The 10,000-nt window shown below is 35.2% G+C and overlaps 1 protein-coding gene and 1 long non-coding RNA gene across 6 annotated transcripts in view; one reads left to right on the forward strand and one right to left on the reverse strand.

Annotated features, from left to right (window-relative positions):
- LOC135218443 (uncharacterized) overlaps nt 1-10,000 on the reverse strand; it is a 127,265-nt gene that overhangs the window by 103,927 nt on the left and 13,338 nt on the right. For 2 of the 3 annotated variants that reach the window (XR_010315326.1, XR_010315327.1), the window contains exons 3-4: nt 8,745-8,933; nt 3,770-3,872 (exon numbers count right to left, since the gene is read on the reverse strand). This is a non-coding gene — a long non-coding RNA (uncharacterized LOC135218443). The remainder of the gene's footprint in view (nt 1-3,769; nt 3,873-8,744; nt 8,934-10,000) is intronic. The other variant, XR_010315328.1, reaches the window with a different exon arrangement.
- LOC135218442 (probable sodium/potassium/calcium exchanger CG1090) overlaps nt 1-10,000 on the forward strand; it is a 139,627-nt gene that overhangs the window by 93,955 nt on the left and 35,672 nt on the right. The window lies entirely within an intron of this gene.

Here is a 10,000-nt window from a genome sequence, read left to right on the forward strand (position 1 = left end):
TGTATACGAAAAGGATAAATATAACTTGATCAAAAGACCCCCTCTCTTTTTAATGTCCCCATACCTAATCTGGAAGGAGAAAAAAGGGAAAAAGATGAACTCTAAACTAGATTTGGGTGGGGATCTCGTGTCACTTCTGTTAATCTACGACCATTTCCAACCGACCAGACCAATAGAAAAGGCACATATGTCCGGAGGAATAATTGCTATCTGTTCTGTATTCTTTAAGCCTAAACCGAGTAAAGTATACTGTGTATATATATATATATATATATTATATATATATATATATATATATGTGGTGTGTGTGTGTGTGTGGTGTGTGTGTGTATGAATAACTTGATTACGAAGTATATAAAACGTGATGCTATGTATAAATAAAGGTTTTTCCTTTTTCTTCCTTCGTGGCAAAAAACTTTATTTATATATAAAGTATATATATTTATAAACATATATATACATATTATATATATGTATATATATATATATATTATGTAAAGTATGTTTACATATGTATGTATATCATACAAATACATTAATCTTACATATATATATATATATATCTTATAGATAATATGTAATATGTTTACATATGTATGTATATCATACAAATATATAAATATATTATACATACATATATATATCTATATATATATAGATATATATATATATATATATATATGTAATATGTTTCATATGTATTATATCAATATAAATAAAAAATATAAATCTATTAACTCCATTTATATATATATATATATCTATATATAAAACATATATATGTGTGTGTATGTATGCATGTATACATTATATATGATGCGAGGAGTTTTACATCATATATAAGGTACACATACATAATACAATATACAATCCATATAATACATATTTGTATAATTTATAACGTACATATATAAACATACATATATATATATATAATAATTACATATAAATACGCACATAAAAGTTCCGAATATAGATAATTAAACCGGAAACGACTCATTACAACTACCAAATGACCTCCTCCGGGAGACTCTGTACATCAAAGACCCAGCGCAGGGGAAACGGGGGGCGGGTTGCGGGGTCGGGGGGCAGTGGGTCATCGACTGCAACTTCCCCCTCCCCAGCGAGATATGGTGGTCGTTTTTATCTTTTTTATTCTTTTTTTTTTTCTCCTTCCCATACACTGTTCTTGATGGGGTCGTTGACTGGAACCAACGGTGTCTCTTTTGTGCTCCGTGGTCGTCGGTATTGTTTGGCTCGGCTTAGAATGTTTCTGGTAATTGAGTCGTCTGCATCACTGAGATTTGCCTTAGCTGTTCTTCTGTGATGGTGGAATATGTATGTATGTATGTATACATATGTAGTACATATATAGGCATGTATGTATGTATGTAGGTTGCACCTAATGCTAACCTAGAGTAACTGTCACAACACCCACCCCTCTCTCCTCTCTCTCTCTCTCTCTCTCTCTCTCTCTCAATATATATATATATATATATATATATATATATATATATATATATATGTGTGTGTGTGTGTGTGTGTTGTGTGTGTGTGTGTGTGTGTAATAAGTGTATATATATATATATATACTATACATAATATATATATATCATACATATATATATATAATACCTACATATATAGATATATATATATATATATATATATATATAATATCTATATCTATTTACGAAGAGAGAGGAGAGAGAGAGAGAGAGAGAGAGAGAGAGAGAGAGAGAGAAGAGTTATGATGGGTTAGTTTTAACTGCAACCTGAAAACTAGAATGCAGTAACGAACTTTCTTCTCTAAAACACGGCTTTGATTGGCTGGTGGGCAGGGTCGATGAATGACGTTTTCAAGGCTCTCTCTCTCTCTCTCTCTCTCTCTCTCTTCTCGCTCTCTCTCTCTCTCTCTCTCTCGTTGCGTCTTTGATCAGAAGATATCCACGTTGCCTACGATGATTTATATCTGCTTTCTCTACTATTGGGGTTTTGTGTTTGTGTTAGAATATTACGAAGTCTTCTGCTAAAAGGTTCTCATTAGAAAATAAATTGACTAACTTTGGGTGACGTTGGTCTTTGAATAAGTTGTTTTGTTACATGTTTCTGGTCAGGAGTTTCAGTCATTATAAAAATCAAAATAGACACAGCTATACAGCTTTTATCCTTGATAATAACGAGTTTTAGTCAATAATTGTATCCATATATGTATATACTATATATATATATATATATATATATATATATATATATATATATGTGTGTGTGTGTGTGTGTGTGTGTGTGTGTGTGTGTCGTGTGTGTGTGTATAAGAATATTAAACAGATATTTATTAATTTTAATCATAAATATGTATATATATACTATATATATATATATATATATATATATATATATATATATATATATATATCCTCTATGACCTCCTAACTTCTCAAATAACTTTTTTGGCCCCTTAGGTATATTCAGGTATCATATAACCATTTCCTCTCACGCCTTGCCATCGATCTCTGTCTCGACACTGGCTTTTGGACCTTTCTTACCCGACAACCAAACGGACAGTCAATTCACTACTCTAATATTTTCCAAGGAATAAAGGAATAAATGTGAGTATAACGAAAAATATCACCCAGTGGGAAACTTTATGACAGTTCTTTTAACAGATTGACTGTAAAATTAATAATGGACAATGAATTTAAAGAAACTATCTTGAATTTTCAGCCAGAGAATTATTAAATCATTTTAGCCGGGCGACTGAGTCATTACTATAGTAGATTCACATCAACCGTGCATTTGATGTCTAGGCCTGTCCCTTACGACGCTCCTGATTGGCTGGTGATAAGCCAATCACAGGGCTGGAAATTCAGTCTCTCTCGAGGGATCCTTTTGAAAGACCTATCCCTCAGGAGATATGGAACATAGATCCTACCCATGTGAACTCTCGAGAGAGACTGGGAGTTTCCAGCCCTGTGATTGGCTTATCAACAGCCAATCAGGAGCGTCGTAAGGGACTACTGGCCTAGACATCAAATGCACGGATGATGTGAATCTACTACGTCCCCAAACTACATCTACAATTTTACGTCCTACCGCGCCTAAAATGATCTCCCTAGGGGAATAATAGACCTCCCCTTTCAACCTCTACTGCTATTTCTGCAAGGATCCTACTGCTTAACGTTGGAATCTGAGTATCATCCCAATAAAGTACAGTGAGAGCCACTGGAGACTTGAGCCAATCAACTGGATGGTTCAAAAAATGTAAGACACGACAAGACTTTCAAAAAAGGCTGCAGCCAAGGATATGGGCCAGTTAATTTAGGATTACTGCTGAATACGTAGGCCTACCGTTGGTCGTATGCCTAACAGCTCCACTGCCTATATGGACCCGTACTCCAACGATAACATTTTATTGATGCGTTCAATGGTGCCGTGGTGCAACTATACGCTTTAGTGGTACTAACTAGAGTTCAGGACTGGTCTCCATACGCAATGCCTCTAAGATTTCAGCGTATAAATAAGTCGCTTTCATATAATGGATTAATAAAGCTATCTCTAAATATATTATATTACATGGCCTTCAGTTAAATGAGCTAGGTTTTCTATGCTTATATTCTATATGAAATATACTAGTCCTAACAGTTGCCACAGGGAGTAAAACTTGCCGCAGGAAAATCCTAGTCGTATGTCAAGCCATTCTATTGACAACATACTACAGAAGTTTAAGATAAGCAGAATTCGAATGAGGACAGAGTGGATAAAGACTTACTTTCGGTTAGGTTCTCGATTTCAGTTTCTCGCCACCCTTCTGAATCTAACTGTTCCATCGAGTTGCTTTTCACTGTCAAGTCAAGCTTCGTCGACATTTTGATCTGGAAGGGAGAGGTAAACATACACTGACACATTGACGGCATATGCGCTGATTTGCTATTATTGCAAATGTGCTGTACTTAACTGAAAACAGATTGATACAGGGGTATCGAAGCACCCTTGATAATATGGTATGGTTCACATACCAGCAGAATATACAGCATACCATTCGGGCCCGTATTTGTGGCCACTTGGTTTAAGAAGTTTACGGTGAAAAAAAAAAGGGAACATTTTTGAATGCTCCTATTCGAAGAAAACTGACCCAAAATATACCAACATGCGTGATCAAATACTCGCATTTGAAGATTAACCGTACTAAAAGACAGAAGCCCAAGAAAGTGCCCAGTGGGAAATCGAGCAATTGCTTAAGATAAAAAACAACATTCGTGGCCATTGGATGAAAAATATCAGAAATAAATGATAAGTCAGAGAATACAATATTCTTGTGTATATAAAATCTGAACTAATAGAAGACGGCAACGGAATCACGAGATACCACATCTCGACAAAATCATGCAGATAGAAACTTCTATTTTTCATGGGTTTTTAAATTATGTTAACAACATTCTCAAACTAAACTAGCTATCGTAGATGAGAGAAGGGTCATTGAAAAGATACTGGTTTAAAATCTAATATGGATTAATTGGAGGGGAGCACCGATGCTATAAGGCCCCCTTATAAGTAAATGATTGTTTCTACATTATGACTGAATGGATTTGCTTCAAATTTTTACCACTTGTTCTGCAACTAGTAATGAAAATTCTCTCGTGGGGAAAACTAGAAATTCGATCTCTAAGTTCATTTGTTTTAGAGTTGAACAAAATAAAGATAAATAGTCATACTACACTCTGTAAATTTTCAATTGAATTTGGTTCAGTCTTCTTGGAGAAGTTAGCATTTAGTTTTGGGAAAAGTAAGTTTTGAGAAAACAGCAAAACAAAAATATTTTTGGACTCTAAAGTCCAAGGAGAATTTGGACATCTTGAACAAGTTATCCCTATATCATAACCCGTTTTCTTTGACTCGTTCCTTAGAGAGAATGGAATATTTTGTGGGTGACAATTGCTTTTTAATAATTTCTTCTTACACTCGTCTTACATACTGTTTTGTTTTTTCAATTTGTCATTCAAATTGTCCATGAACCGATCTAACCATTGTTTTAATAATAAAGTTTCAAGATATGTTTATTCACGAATCAAACAGTCCAAAACAGTGTGTAAATTACTTGATCCTATCCTGAATTATTCATACAGAAGTTTTTTACAAGTCTTGTTTTACAATATTTGGTTCACAGTGTCATACAAGCGGCTAAAACATTTGTCAATAAACCAATCCTAAAAAATTTTCAGTATTATTGCTTCAGGATACGTTTATTTAGACATAAAGCAGTTGGAAACTGTTAATAACTAAAATTTGGTCATTTCTCGAAATTCGGCGGTAGACGGCCCCCTTAAGCTGTATGACCCTGGAGTCATTGCTTGACGCTTGACATTATACTCTCAGATTTTTTTTTATACTAAAAAACTGAATTATCGTCATCAGACACAAGGGATAATTGCAGTTTAAGCGCTCATATTCAGAGGAAAAAATAAAAATCACAATATTTTTCTTTTTCTGGCTAAGCCCTCGACCAGAGACAGTCGTCCTCCTTTTTTCCAGCGGAATAAACACTGCAACAAGGAAGCATCTCAGGTTCATCGCCTTGCTTTGGCTCCATTCCAATCTTTTGGGTGGCGCCGACCACCCTGGGATTGCAACCCTGCCCCCCCCCCCCCCCCCAGCAACAACCCCACCCCTCCCACTACCCTTTCCACCACCCACGCCCATGACATTTCCATTGGAGACCAGACGGTGCTTCATAAAGGCCTTGTAACCGGTCGTTCGTGATGAATGTTCTTAACATTCTCGGATTTTTGACAGCAAAAACTCCAGTTCTTGCTTAGTTGGCTCAATGTCCTCCTTAATTATGTGTATCCTTTGCTGTGAAACGTAATTTCTTGGAAAATAGGCCATATAAATCTTATATTGTTGATGAAAAGTAAGGGTATTACAGAAAGCCTTCAGTGGTTAGGTTACGTAAGATTTTTACGAGCTTAATCAAAAGTAATATCTTCAGTTGTACCAGTTCTTAACATTTATTTCAGGACTTGCTTAAATGCTTGCCAGATCATCTAGGAAAGTACAAAAGATTTTGACATATTGTTAAGAACTGTATATAAATTATTTCTCAGATGAGCACAATACGTAGTGTAATCATTTTCAGCTAACCATATCTGATCCACCCTCATGGCAGTCCAGTGATTCAATTAATTTTTCAAGGGGAAGGGATGGTTTCATCTAATTGATATTCCTATGTTGAGCGAGGTCATGTTAGTTCCTTAATTAAGTAAGGTCAGTGTTATACAAACGAACAAAACTACAAAAATAATTGACGAATATTGGATTGCTGTGGAGCATCTACTTCAAAGAATAGTCATTTCACCGCATGAATTGACATTTCGTATCGAGAAACTCTCAAACCTTTCAGTTTTCTGGAAAGCCATCCACACAGTACTCTAAATTCAGAGCCACAAAAGGCGCTCTCTCTCTCTCTCTCTCTCTCTCTCTCTCTCTCTCCCTCCTCTTCTTCTCCTCTCTCCTCCTCTCTCTCTCTCTCTCTCTCTCTCTCTCTCACAAAGAGACTCGTGTTCATTTCACCACATGAACTGACATTTCTTATCGAGAAATTCGCAAACCTTTCAATTTTCTGGAAACCATCTACACAGTACTCCAAATTCAGAGCCACAAAAGGTGGTCGGGTGAATACACTCTCTCTCTCTCTCTCTCTCATTAAAAGAGACTTGTGTTCATAATCCTAAGGAGTGTCCCACTTTCTTGAAAAGGCTAACGAAGTTAGATCCGAGATACTGGGGAAATCCACACGCTTCGAGTCTTAATTCTATTCTTGGATTTAAAAATTTATAAATCTCGAAAATGTCTGGTTTACAGAAAGACTCTCCAGATTTAACTGAAGCCTATCCTGTTATTACTGTGCCGTGGAGCGTCTTTAATTGGGCAGAAGCGTTTTCAACAAGACTAACCTTTTCTAATATTTGTTTGTCAGCCTTGAATTTTTTTCCAGCATAATCTCTCAGAGATGTCTGCATAGGTTATTCACCGACGATACTCTTCGTAATTACTGAGTTGGTTCATCGTCTACAACTATGAATGTTCATCTTCGATCTATCATGTTTATATTAAGATTGAAAGTACAGGAATAAGTAGGTCTTTTTGTTGTAGAACGTTCAACCGTGCGTCCATTATTTTCATTACAATGGCAAATTCGGCAGAAAAAAAAAATCAGTTACAGCCATTACTAGATCAGAAAAAATAGCTAAAAATTAGATCCAAACCCGAAAATCGGCATTGTGATGATTATGTTGCAAAGAAAAAAAATTATCAAAGCACCCTAGCGAAAAAAATTTACATTTTTAGACTTCTACTTGTATAGAACACTTTTACCGAAATATCTTCTTGACACATTTGCTCCCTATCTGAAATTCCACGCAGGATCCCTCATTCACAAAAAAAGTTCCTTTTAAATTTTGAAGGAAATGTACCCTGAACCGACTCCGGAACTCGGAGAGAGCTTAACTTGAACTTATTAGACTTGACGTTCACTTTATCAGAAATTATGTTGATGGGGTCTTTTCTTTCTGGTGCTCCACTTCCTCATATGCGGTGGCTATGTTGGGAAAGTTTTTTTTTTTTGTGATTTCCATTCCCTGAAGATTGATCGTGACTTTTCCATTTGTCTATTTTCCTCAAGAGAAATCGGATTCATCTTCCTAAGAATTATACTATATCCATTTAATGTTTTTTTCGATACCAACGTAGGAATTATTATAGTTCATTTTTTCTTTCATTTCTTATGGTTTACTTGACAAGTCATTAACAATTATTCCCTGCTTTTCTGTTGTTCTTGTGGTAACCTTTACTTTCACTAATAATAACTTACTTGGACCTTAAACGCAGACTATCACGAGGCGTTGTTTAACCACTAATGCCCTAACTTATAAGTATCTTTGTAAATGTTTTGTCTTTTACAAAGTTTCCAATTCGTAGGTACTGCAGAATCACTAGTCGTTTTATTAGTCGTTGGTATCAGCAACAGACAGCTAATTCATCGAATCTTTTCTTTCTTCCCACCAGGAGCTTGGAATTTTTTCCTTTTACTTAGCCTTCTCTTGATTGCTACGATTATTCAAGATTTTAGACCTATTCCATTCTCCTACTCTTCCTTCTCCTTTCCTCAAGAGTCAAGGGTTGACCTTGATCTTGGAATTAGGTCTCTGAAATGTCTAGACTCACGCCACAGAGTTGAAAATCTGATTTGCTACTATTTCATTTGGGGGACAAAATTCTCCTTCGCTCGAGCGCTCCATCGGGTTACTCCCTCTGCATTTTGCAGTTTATATTGGGTTCTGATAAATAACGGTGTATTGTGTTACTCTACCCTTGTGTTCGAAGTTGTTCATCGGAAAAATAACAAATATTTTTATTGTAGAAATTATCAATAGTTTTCCCAAGTACTTTTCTCAATATGGAGACAACATGCCATCAATATATCATACCCAGTAAATTGGCGAGTCTCTTACAGTACTTTAAGAAACCATATCATATAATTACATTCAATATCTAAGAATAAATCTTACCTCTATGCATAGTAATTTGTAACTAGCTCTATGAAATGAAAGAGAAAAACACTTAAACTCGTAGAAGTAACGATGAGTAATTGCCTGATTAATTTCGACCAGACAAGGTGAAAGGAATATGCCCCCACCCAAAAAAAAACACACACACACACACAAATATAGTAATAGAAAACTACCAACCTCATTATTCCAATCTTCACTGCCTCGGAAAACATCAGGCTTTGGCTAGATGATGTTGTGAGAGAAGAGCGAAAATTTCTCGCCGGTTACAATAAAAAGAAGCCCAACAATAGACCAGGGACCTTTCACTCTTATTTCGGCGAGTGACTCTGCTCCTGGCGTTCCTCACTGTTTATATTCCTAGACGTCCTGCAGAAATTAAAAACCATCAGCTACGTCTCGGTCAAGGGAATGAACCATCCGCCACGTGTAAGACGCGAATGAAAACAAAATATGCTTTTAATATTTGAATGCTGGAAATAAACTAGCTCGAATAATTGTGTATTTGGCAACAAATTGCAATACATGATAACCTTTATAAACAAATTAAAGAAATTCATATTCATTGGCGTCCTATTTAATTAGGGACATGAATGAAATAATAGTAACTTCTTAAACAAATTTGGGCGGATACGCTGAGCGCTCTCCGATCATTCAGCAAAAGAGCGCTGGTGATGATAAAGTCTACGGTTATTTACCACAATATTTCACTTCTTCGACTCCTAACATTTAATAAACCGTCCTTGAATTAGTCCTTTTCCCTTTAATATGTGATAGATTTTATGTTTGCATTTGGATTGTTTGAAAGCAGACTGAATATAAATTATTATTAGTTAATTAATTTATGGCGATATTGTTTGCAATGTTTTTACACTTAGCTTTACAGCATTGAAATTAAATTACATTTCTTGCTTTTATTATCAAATATAAATTTTTTAACAACTAAAACGAAACCTCCCCTACCATCCAATAGATTACAGGTAAATTGGTGATTTCTGCGTGAGTATTTTCCCATAGAAAATAGATTCATTAGAAAAGACTGAAAATTTATAATTATAGATTAACGTTACCTGACGAAGACAGGGATTTTTACCAAATTATTATTATTATTATTATTATTATTACTTTTGTTGTTGCTGTTGAATTATTCTTACAGAATCTATGTATGGCATAACGTAAGAAACTTAGTTCATTGCCCATGTTTCGTCAATATCTCAAGAGCTAGGATAAATAATCGATTGTTGAAAATCATTTACCGCGCTAATTTCCATAATTTTCCGTGGATTCGATGAAATGAAACAGTTTTTTTAAAAATGGCATCCTCTACCAAAATTATTTTAGTTAAAAAAAAATCAATAATTAACACGTCGAATCTTCTCTCGTACCAAAACTATGTCAACTTTATTAAATATTCCATTACGAAAATGGACGCCCGC

Source organism: Macrobrachium nipponense, chromosome 9 (genome assembly GCF_015104395.2).
Source record: "Macrobrachium nipponense isolate FS-2020 chromosome 9, ASM1510439v2, whole genome shotgun sequence".
NCBI lineage: Eukaryota > Metazoa > Arthropoda > Malacostraca > Decapoda > Palaemonidae > Macrobrachium > Macrobrachium nipponense.